Below are 11,377 nucleotides of genomic sequence, written 5' to 3'. Positions count from 1 at the left end.
TTCTCCCAAATTGTTACAGCCATGGACATTAACCAACACTGAGGGGGTAAGGAGGCAGAGGAGAAAATAAACTTGCAAGCACAGTTATGGTAAAGAAACCATTCTCTCAGAATACATGCATTGATGGAAACTGAATTTGCTTAATAATCAAAAATATGAAGGGGTACTTGGGTGGCACAGTCGGTTAAGTCACCTCTCTGTTTTCGGCTCAGGTCATGATCTCAGGGTCCTGATCTCCATGCTCTGAGATCCAGCTGCATGAGGGGCTCCATGCTGAGTGCCTGGAGTCCACCTAAGACTCTCTTTCCATCTCCCTCTGTCCCTCCCCTCTCCTCATGTGCATGTTCTCGCTCTCTCTCTCTAAAAAAAAAAAAAGAAAAAAAAGAAAACTTTAAAAAATAATAAGAGAAAATATGAATATCAATTAGTATATGGCAAAAAAAGAAACCCTTGAAAACGATATGAAGGATGAAGAAATACACTTGTGAAAATTCTATATTTTGATTTACTTATAGTCAAAATATATTGATCTGTACGGGAACATTGACAAGAAAAAAGAAAATATCTTGAAGGAAAGAATACCCCATCAGACCCAGCTCTATAGTAGAAATATGCCCAGTTTCGGCTAAATTCTTTGTTTTACCCTTGCAATCTCACATCCTGAGCCAGGCGTGTCTCCGGCTTTCAGTGGTGCTGTCATCCCTGTGCACCTAGGATTGCCTGCTGCCTAGTGACAGTACCTCCTTGATGAGCAGGCCGGGGCCAGTCCCAGGCAGCTCCCCTTTCAGCCTGACAGCTGCATATCCCAGGTGGTCTGACATTTGAGATGGAGGCTGTGGATAAGATTGAAGGTGTTTTAGGGGAGAAGTAGGCTGTGAATAACACCAAGACTTCATCCAGATGGAATCACTCATGAGACAACCTGAGATACTCTATTACTGTCCATATGTCTTCTAGGTCTCCAAAGGCCAGCCTCCATTGATTTATTAGAAACCCACTATTTATGTTTTTGGCTCATCTCACAACAGACTATGGTGAAGGATTTATCAGAGATGCTGCTGTTTCTAGTGGTTATTGGGATTTTATAAGTTCTTTTAAATAAAACAGCCTCCATAAATATCCTAGTAAACATCAGACAGTAAAGTAAATATTTGGGGGTGGGATTCAGTCGATTTCCTCTTAATATACACCACCTTTTTACAAGTTTCCTTCTGAGTGCCGCCCCACGGTAAAACCTTTTACAGAGCATACCTATTTTAGGTAAATAAATAAATATGAGACTCCAAAGAAATCAGAATTACTAGACACTGCTAACAGTACTGCTTAACCACTACTTTCCCTTGCAGATAAACCTTGGAAGAATTATTTCATTGTTTTACCAGCACAAACAGCTGTTATTAGTGTATCTTATTTATAGATGGTTCTTTGAGGGACTATAGTAATACAGCAAAATATCAGTTATTTCATCACACTGGTGAATTTAATGAACCTGAAGGTGTGTGTTATTTTAGCACTTGCTATAGCTCCTGTGAAAACCCAGTGGTGCTAAAATCTGTAAACCTGTCATTGCTTAAGTAATAACCTTGTTAAAAGCATCTTCATTTAACTTACTTTAGCTCCTGCAGGATGTAGGCTTTATTTTATCAGTGCAGAGAGTAGGTGTTTCAAACCCAAACCACTTATTGTAAATATAATTAATTGTAGTTCATTAATTTATTCTCAGTGTTATTGCTTTTATTTTAATACTTAGGTTAAATTAAATATTGTCTGGAATCTCAGTACCCATTTTCAGTTTTTTGCAAACTCTTAGTTTATATCGAATTTCTGTAGATACAGAAGTAAATTTTAGTCTGCACTAACGAAAATGTTCATTTTAATCTCTAATACTTCTTTATGCAAGGCACAACACTCTCGTTCCCCTCCTATATCCACTGTAGATTTTTTAAAAGCGTGTTTTTGTTAATCTGCTTGGAATGGATTTGAGTTTATTCTTGCCTTTTAAAAATATGAAGAAAATTGGATATTGATGGTAGGTGTTCAGAATTATCAATCAATTTCTACATGAGCACATCTACAATTATTGAAATGCTGGCAATAAAAATGGGAACTCCCTCCTATTTAGAACTACTCATGGAAAGAGAGAGAGCAGGGAAAAGGGAGAGGGAGAATCAGAGACAGAGGCAGAGACAGAGAGAAGATGAAAGAGGATAAAAACTGTAATTTGTATGATTATAGCCTTAAGGCCAAAACAAACTTTCTATAATTACCTAGGACAGGCCAACAGCGAGGTGTATGATAAAAGCTATATGTTAGCAACCACTTTGAAATTCTTGGCTAATTGCAATAATGCAGTCAGTAAATACTGACACACATTACATAACCACATAGAGAAGAACATTATAAAAGGTATTGGTGGCCAACCACCGTTTTATTGCTGAGTGAAATTAGTTCAACAGCTACTAGCCTGATAGGTAGATGAAGATTCGTATCAAATTGTCTGGCCCCAAAAGGTATCAATAGAATTATAGGATAGAAATGGTATAGTAAGTCCGTGTGGCAATAAGTTGAACCTGTCAAAGTAGTTTTATTTATGAGTCTATTATTTTTAATACAGTTTTTATAAGGTCATGTAATTCTTTTTTGATTTATGTTAAAGTCTTAGAAAATTGATAGTTGATGTTCACATCAACTTGAATTATAGTGCTTTAAAATATAATATCAAACTGATTATTATAATCATCAAAATATTTTTGTAAAATCCAAAAAAAATTGTATCCTGTTATTGAGCATTCCTTTCCACTCCTTTAATTATAAATGTTACTTTTAAATTTGGGGCTAAAAGAGTGAAGAGCAGAAATACGTCGAGAACTACAACAATTTCTTGGGTTGTTTCTAGTGTTAAAAATAATACTAAATTTAAACCCTGTTTTCTATTTAATGATGTTTGTCTTTTATTTATTTATTTTTTAATGATGTTTGTCTTTTAAATGAAGATTTTTAGAGTTATCAATGTTCAGATTTTTTGAAGTATGCATCATTCAAATGATATTTAAATATGTAGTAAGAAAACTAGCTTTAAACTTGCATACATACCATTGCTGATATTCTGTCTCTTTTTGTAATGTATCTATTTCTAAGAACTTTTTAAGCAATTCAGTTAATGTTTATATGCCTTGTATACGTGACATTTTAAATCAGAATATTAAACAAATATGTTAATTTTTGTTTGGTCTGACAGTTAGTATAGTTTCTAAATAATAACCAGACAAGAGATTATACAATTGTGTCTTTCAATAAGATACACTTTAAATGTACATTAAAGTTAGAAAAATTAAATGAAATTCACACTTATATCAAGGATTTTTTTAATTAAATCTATTGGTTGTTGGTATCTGTGAACTCTTAAGAATAAACACCTGCAGTGTTTTATTATGTAAAAAGGTGGTTTAATTGCATCATATTTATCACAGACAAATCAAGCCCTATTCAGAAGATAATAATGACACAGTAATTGGATCAGTAATTGGTTCAGGATGATTCAATATTGTACTAATAATCATAAATACTGCTGTCTTCTGCTTTGATACAGGGCTGACGTGCTAATATAGATTGGATTTAGAGCAATAAATATTAGTGAACTGGATGTAGTAATAATGTCTAGACCTTTACTTTGGCTATGCTGGCCAGAAACAGGTAAAAAACAGAGGCAAAACTTGGAAATATATGAATCTTAAAATTATGATATGAATTCAATCAATGTACTTTATTGGCTTTTCTTATCCATTCATCTCTGAAACTAGTATCTTTAATACAGAAGTGGAGGGGAGTAGAAATGAAGACATTTCTTTATTTTTCTTAAAAAAGTGATCATTTTGTGGGAGCAGTGTAGTTTTTACATTTGATCAAGCCTGGTTACCATGGATGATGTGACAGGATGACCTGGTGGGCGAAATTATTCACGTGCCAATCATGTAATGATGGATAAGAAAATCATTCCCATTACCACACTGTGTTCAGCAGACACTTGGCGGTTAAACAGGACTATTTCTTAGCCAGTGTGGTGGCAGCCTTTCACTGAGAGCCAAAGGAGAGGGAGGCTCATTATGTAGGAAACAATGATCCTTATTCACTCAACATGGAAACTTGCCTTACAAGAGCACATTGGACAGCTCTGGGCTGGAACAAAAATGCCATATCCCCTTTTATCAATGGAACAGAAACCCAGGATCAACATGCCTGGCTTGGAATGCTGCCTACTGGTGATAGAAATGGATATATTCAGGCATTTGTTTATTTATGATAATTTCCATGGATGGTGTGGTGTGAGGGGGTGGGGGTTGCTTACTATCTACCCCTGCTGGAACAGGTCTGTTTTGTGGGAGGAGGAGGGGACAGCTCACAGGTGCCAATAAAGAACGTAACTATGCAGTGTTAACTCTGAAGTTAATATGAAGTCATATGTCCACTGGAGACAACTAATTAGATACATAATGTTGATAATGGGAGAATGTTTTTTCTATTATTTTTAACCTAAACATAGGATAATAGCATGCAGAATATCTATGCCCAGGACCAAAAGAATGTCATGAGCTACGTATGGAAGCAATGTGTCCTGGTAAAAAGCTCGAACATTATGAAGCATTTCCTAAGAATAATAGAGGATGACGGGACCAATGAATCTATAGAAGATTTTGACTATCCTGTTACGCATCTCTTGCCTCTGGATTTTGTTATTTACACAATGGGAATCTGAAACCGAATTTACTCTCCAATAGTCATTGTGAGAAAAATGAATATAAAGCTTATCAAGTCTATTTTTTGTACGAATGCTCCAGGATGAGTATTGAGATTCTTGCACATATTTTATCTCTCTTCTAATTATTTAGAGAATCTTTGAAGGCAGGCACAGAGTGGAGTGATTATTTCCTCATTGCCAAAGTCAGGCAGGAAACACAAGTGGATGAGCAGCATGTTGGAAGAAAAAAAGAGCCAGAAAATACCATATCCGTGTCCTCGAAGAGATTTTATATAACTCAATAATTCTCATTCAAGGGAACTGGCTTCAAGTTATACTGGTGTTCCCAGTCCTTCCTCTTCATGCAAGGTACGGATGACACGATTTTCTCAGCATATACTCAGTTGAGTATTTCTAATGGCATCCATGTTGGCGCTATTTTCCACGTAGGCATGGAGGGATGTCTTCATCATTTGCAGGAGTCTGGGGTTACTGCCAAAGGCAATGATCCAGCTCCACAGGCAAGGGAAATAGATAATTTTGGTTCCCGAAGCAGCGTTGTGTCCAGTAACACCTGAGCAGTGAAAATCCTGTGGTGTCTTCATTTAAGAGCCAGGAAATTCCATGTGTTTATGGAATCAAGTTCTCTCCTACGTGGAGTGACTGTTTATTGTTAAGTACCCATGAAAGGAAATCTGTAGTCAACCAGCAGCCAGACAGTCACACGTTCACCATGCATCTATGCCCCAGTGGCTCCAGTTCCGAACCAACTGCTCAGGAGTTATAGGATAACTAATTCACTCGGTCCTATGTCTTCTGGAAACTATGTGTGTAGTTGTGGTTCACTGGTTTAGTGACGTGAATGAGGGGAATGCACTGCACTTCAAATCTCTCATTACACCTTAATTAGGACCCAAGCTAGAAATATCAATGTTTTAACAACTTAGCAGACAAGGTTTCTTTTTTTTTCTTTAATCACTTTTTGCAAAGCAGATTGACGTTGTTATTGTTGTTGTTGTTGCTGTTTCTTTTTCCTCCAGATTGAGGATCCATAGCTAAGTACCTTAACAGGAGAACTAAGGCTGTGGTCTTTCAGTTTGCATCTTCAGATTAGTCAGAGAAAATGTGATGCATGTAACACTAATCATAGAACATATATTATTAAGGAGTAACAAATTTATAATTATGAAGTTTTTGTTGTTCTTCAATATTGTTTTCAGTGTTTGTGGATTTTTTTTTTTTTTAAAGCAGGAATTTTGCCCGGAAGCAAGTCATACTTTTTTGTTTTGATTTGTTTTGTTTTGTTTGTTTGTTACTTAGCAAATTCTCAAGCAATTTAAAAAATTTCACATTAGTTTTTACCTTAGAAACTTGCCTTGGGACCACCAGTTACCAGTGCTCTTAACTTACCTGAGTAACTTCCTCTGTGAGGTACAAATTTGTTGCAGAAAACTCATCTGAGTGTTTGTAACATCTGTATCATAAATAATAAAAAACTAGTTTTTAGGTGCCAGTATAGTAAAAGTCTTTACAGCAAAATAGGAATAACATCTTGTTTTACTTATTTATAATTATTTAAATATTTACCTTTCACCAAAACAAGGTTATAATAAATTTCCAATTAACAGCAAAATACAATTAAATCATTACTTCAAAAATCCACCTTTAAATCAAAGAAAGAAGACAAACATACTAAAATTTAATCTCTCCTTTGGGGCAAGAGACAGCTTACAGGTTCTAGTCAGCCAGCTAAATGACAGTCAGAAAAGATCATGTGACTAGGGTCTAAAAACTAATTAATCTCCATAAAGCTGTAAGTGAGGTAGGTAAGATGACTTGAAATCTGATTACATTATTGCATTTAAGGGGAGAAAATGCAGCATGTATTTTTCATGTTGATTTTAACCACCTGAGCCCTTAATGACATTTTGTACCTTGGAAGAAACCTCATATTTCATCCATATTTAAAAAGAACTATAAAGATGCTACCATCATTAGTATATGATTTACACATTTGGTATAAATAATATGAAAATAAATCATGTAGGATGCCTGTAAAGTTTTCAAAGAATAAGTAATTCTTTGAAAAGTAGATTCATTGTAAAAAGAGCAGCCATAAATCCTAAGAGTAAAAGAAATTGACAAAGATATGTAAAGGAAATAATAATTTTACTATTCCTACCCCTATTTCCATAAAAAGCAAATGATTAGGTAGTATATTTTAGCTATTGGACATTTATGTGCTACATTTTTATTAGTTCTAAAGTTAAAATCCTATTCAAAATTATTCTGAAAATTGATTAAAATATGGTATTCTCTACTGCTTCCATTATTCTAGTCACACACAACATATATAAACACTTTGAATGTTAGAAGGATTCATTCGGAAGCCCATGGAACCTTCTTGTCTATTTCACAGCTAATTTTTTTTTTTTTTTTTTTTTTTTACTGTTTTAACATTTGAGTAAAAGAAACTTCCAAGCAATGGTTCTTTAAACACAACCTCCTTTTATCTGCAGAAGAACAAGGATTATAGAATAATAATTTGGAACATTGTCTGGAATGCCCTGAAAATAATCCTTATTAGATTGGAATGAGCCCTGGAAAGTGGGCCTGCAGGGGTGGGGTGTGAGTATATGTGTGTAAGAGAAAGCAAGAAAGAGACAGTGATGTGTCATTTTATTAATTAGCATTATCAATAATAGATTATACAAATCATATACAGTCTGCAAAAATTTTATTTAAAAAATTGTAAGTGCTGCATTTGGTTAAAAATATAAGCCAGGGAATTTATTTCTCTGAGGTAATCCATTGCATACTGAACACAGAGAGAGTTGACAGGAAGAATATGTCCTATACTTTGTTTTATTAAAATTATAATTATTTTTATAATAATATTAATGAATGTGTAAAGAGACTGAATCATGAAAATAGAGTACCTCTCATTGAGAATCTGAAAACACTTTATAGATGAAAGACTCTTTCTGCCCTATATTTTACATGAACAAGTTTTTGTGAGTTAAGGTATATTCACTATTTGAGGACAAAACTATCATTTTTCATCTTGTCAAAAAGACTAAGAGCTACTCAAGTTCTTCCCAGTATGCAAACTTCAGAGGAGCCATAAAGAGTGGGTATAATTTAAGATTCAGAAGATAAGAAATATCTTTTGCTCCTTCAGTTTTCTTGTCTCTAATCTCTTTAAGGTGAATGTGCTTGTATACAGACTGCAGCACAGGCAGAGATGCACTTGTGCACCCGGTGAGAGGAGGAGCCCTGAGGAAACTCTAGAAGTGTCTGGATGAGGCAGAGTGATGGCAAATCACAGGATGCCATGCCTGGAAGGAGAGCCACTCCATCTTTTCCAACCTCTGCCTTCATACCCTTCTAATCTGCTCTGTGTCCTTTCCTATTATTCTCGATCTTTCCACTTTGCCTTTAGATACAGAACATGGAAAACCTTTTCCCTGACCTGAATAAGCATTTCTGAGCAGTTACTTCCTGAGTTCGATGAATATTTTTAGACCTTAGAAAGCACTGTGGTTGTAACTTTCTATGAATGATGATGTCAGTTAAAATCTTATTACAAATATTTAAAATGATCACTGTTTAAACATCCCAGTTCTGGATTTCAGGATTCCTGAAGATTTGCAGCATTAAGGGAACTCTTGCTAATGGGTTAAATAGTCATTAAAGCTGAAAGGAGGCCAAGATGAAAACTGGAAAACTCTGGGGGCGCCTGGGGGGCTCAGTGGGTTAAAGCCTCTGTCTTCAGCTCAGGTCATGATCCCGGGGTCCTGGGATGGAGTCCTGCGTCGGGCTCTCTGCTCAGTGAGGAACCTGCTTCCCTTCCTCTCTCTCTGCCTGCCTCTCTGCCTACTTGTGATCTCTGTCTGTCAAATAAAATCTTGAAAGAAAGAAAGAAAAAGAAAACTGGAAAATTCTGAAAGTTTATGTCAAGAATTTCTAAAATGTTTTAAATGCAAAATAATTCACAAAAATGTTATTTTAAATTGTTTTGAAGAATGTTTAATGGGATCTAAGGGCATAAGCTATGGTACTGTCTGAGAAACTCTAAATTCTAATCAGAATTTTGTTCGATCTGGTGATGATGCAAGATTGCCTGGCTATTCTCACCAACTGCACCACAGAAAAAGCGCATGAGCCTATGCACAGTCAGTTTTGCCCTTACATAATCGAATACACAAAGCTTGACACCCAGGGTTAAGAAAAAAGGGATGGCAAGGAATGAAAAAGTTGAAAAGGACAATTCAAAGAAAAAGTGGATGTGATCCTCTATCCTGATATTCTTCCCCTCAACTATTTTTTATGCCCAACATTCCAGAATTGTTCAGCAATTCAAAAAAATCCTGAGAACAAAAAATGTGTCAACAGTACAACACATTGAATGTTTTTGCTGCTTCAAAGTGTACCCTCAAAGTCTTGCTTTTTTAAGCAGTAATTTGTATAAATGGCATAAATTGTCAACTGCTCTGCAATGGTGACCTGAGTTTTGTTTGGGTTCTGCACTGAGGTTTCTTCTTCCACTTCCTTTCTGTCTGTCAAGGTATTTCCTAACACATCCTGAAATTTGGGCTTAAATTGAGACCTAGTTTGACAATTGAGGTCCAGATTTATGAAGACCAAGACTCCTCCTGCTTAGTTTGATTTGAGAGAGAGAGAGTATATGTGTGTCTGTGACTGATTCTGTACTTACTTATTTTTTTCATCTTATCTACTTATTTACAGACAAAACATTAGACAAAAATCTATTTTGAAAACACTTTAATAGAAAGATAGTAGACAAATTCTCATTTTATATAAAAGCTACTTCAACTATTAATCATGATTACAGAAAATTCCCATTGGGACAGGATATCATTTAACTTCCAAAAACTAGAGGCAGTGACAGCACTTTTTTTTTTTAAAAGCTCTCCAATGTAATAATTTTGTGTAAAGAAAGATTGTACAACCTAATCTTTGAAAGAGCTAAAATTACCAATCAAATATACATAACCTATTTCATTTGTGAAGGTCTTGATTTTATGTATTATTTTGGCTTCGTTTTAACAAATATACTTGGCCATAATGAAAATAAACGTGCTGAAGTCTCGGAGGTCTGAGACAAGCTATAACACATTTCTGCACCACAGGGTGGGCTCGTGGGATACCTACTGAGAAAATGCATGCCCACTGAGCATGCCCAGACTATTAAAATGAATTGACATGTTAATGCTGACAGGAAAAGAGCACAAGAGAGCTTGCTAAATTACTGCTCAGTCAGGCACTAGGAATTCCTGAGTGGCTAACTCCTGAGCAAAACCCACTGCAAGCACAACAACAACAACAAAACTTTATTGTCAAATGCACCCAAACAAACAAACACGAACAGGGTTGTCATGTTAGTAATCCACCTACCCATAAATCATATGGATTTTAATCATACCTGCCACCTTCGCTGCTTATCCCCAGAGAAATTGTTTTCTTTTTGCTCCCTCCTTCATTCACTTTCAATTATCTGGAAGCTGTTTCGCGTGTTTATTTATTTATCTAAAGTTCACATACAGTATGCATGCACAAATTTTCTCCAGGGGTCTGGACCAGGCAGATCATACAAGGACGCAGTGGAGCGTAGCAGCTAACAGCTCAGATGAATGTACTCAGTCTCAAAAACCTGCTTTGGACCATGATGACAAGGAAAGGGGAGGACAGAAAGTAATTAGTGTGTGTACAATGATTGATTATGGCTTAATATTCAGGCATTTCACCTTTAGACCACTCTAGGTAGACGTAGAGAATGATGAAACAGGAAATCCTTGTGGTTTTTGATAAGCGAGGGGAAAAAAGTTAAAAAAAAATTAAAAACCCTGCCTTTCCACATTTAAGTCATTAGCTTTCTCTTCTGTGGAGGTGGAATAAAGTTTATTCACTTTTAAACAAATGTGTTTGGTCAGTCCAGTTCACTGCATTTAAGAATTGTTCAAAATCTCACATATTAAGACGAGCGTAAATAAGTGACTTGTAGCCTTGGGCAGGCAGAGAGGAGACGAAAGGAAGCTGCACATTTCAGATGAAATTACCCCGTCTCGCCGCCATGTTGTCTTACTCTCATGAACAACTTCAGAAAATGATACCAATTTGGCTACTCAAGGAATAAGTAGTGAACTCTTCCTGACCTTTTCTCAGCTCTAGGAGGTGAAAGAGTAGCACAGACCCATTGTGGAGCCTGTATTCTTGAGACACAAAAAATCATTTTCATGAGACAAAATTGGGCACAAGGTAGATATGCTAGTTCTGGGAAATTCAAAAGAAAGAAAACTTTCACTTTATTATAGCTGTCAAATTCAAGGGGTTTTTGATGCTGTGGAGTAAGTCATGATGGCTTTTTATGCACATTCTGATCTATACTGGCCAAGCTGTGTATCAGCTCCATCTCTAGCTAGAATCTGTTTAGAACACCCATAGAAATTAAAAGGATCACATGGAGTTTGACATTTTGCAAAATGAAAGAATAATGGATGTATTATGTTGTGAGAGTTTTTTTTCTTTTAATAAAAATGTCTAACTGACCCTTGGGAAGCTTGGCTGGAAGTTGAGAAGTCTGAATCATTTTTCTTTCTCTTTATGCTCAAAAAATATAAG

The 11,377-nt window shown here is 35.7% G+C and overlaps 1 long non-coding RNA gene across 1 annotated transcript; it reads right to left on the bottom strand.

The window, feature by feature from the left end:
• Nucleotides 1–253: 253 nt before the first annotated feature.
• On the bottom strand, nt 254–10,745 carry LOC131828101 (uncharacterized). The gene is made up of 3 exons (XR_009352232.1): nt 10,182–10,745; nt 6,146–6,209; nt 254–360 (listed from the first exon to the last, which is right to left on the bottom strand). It is a non-coding gene; the product is annotated as an uncharacterized LOC131828101 (long non-coding RNA).
• Between the last annotated feature and the right edge of the window lie 632 nt (nt 10,746–11,377).

This window comes from Mustela lutreola, chromosome 3 (assembly GCF_030435805.1).
Source record: "Mustela lutreola isolate mMusLut2 chromosome 3, mMusLut2.pri, whole genome shotgun sequence".
In the NCBI taxonomy this organism is placed as follows: Eukaryota; Metazoa; Chordata; class Mammalia; order Carnivora; family Mustelidae; genus Mustela; species Mustela lutreola.
The sequence above is the reverse complement of the archived record's forward strand: the minus strand, read 5'-3'. Positions and strand labels throughout refer to the sequence as shown.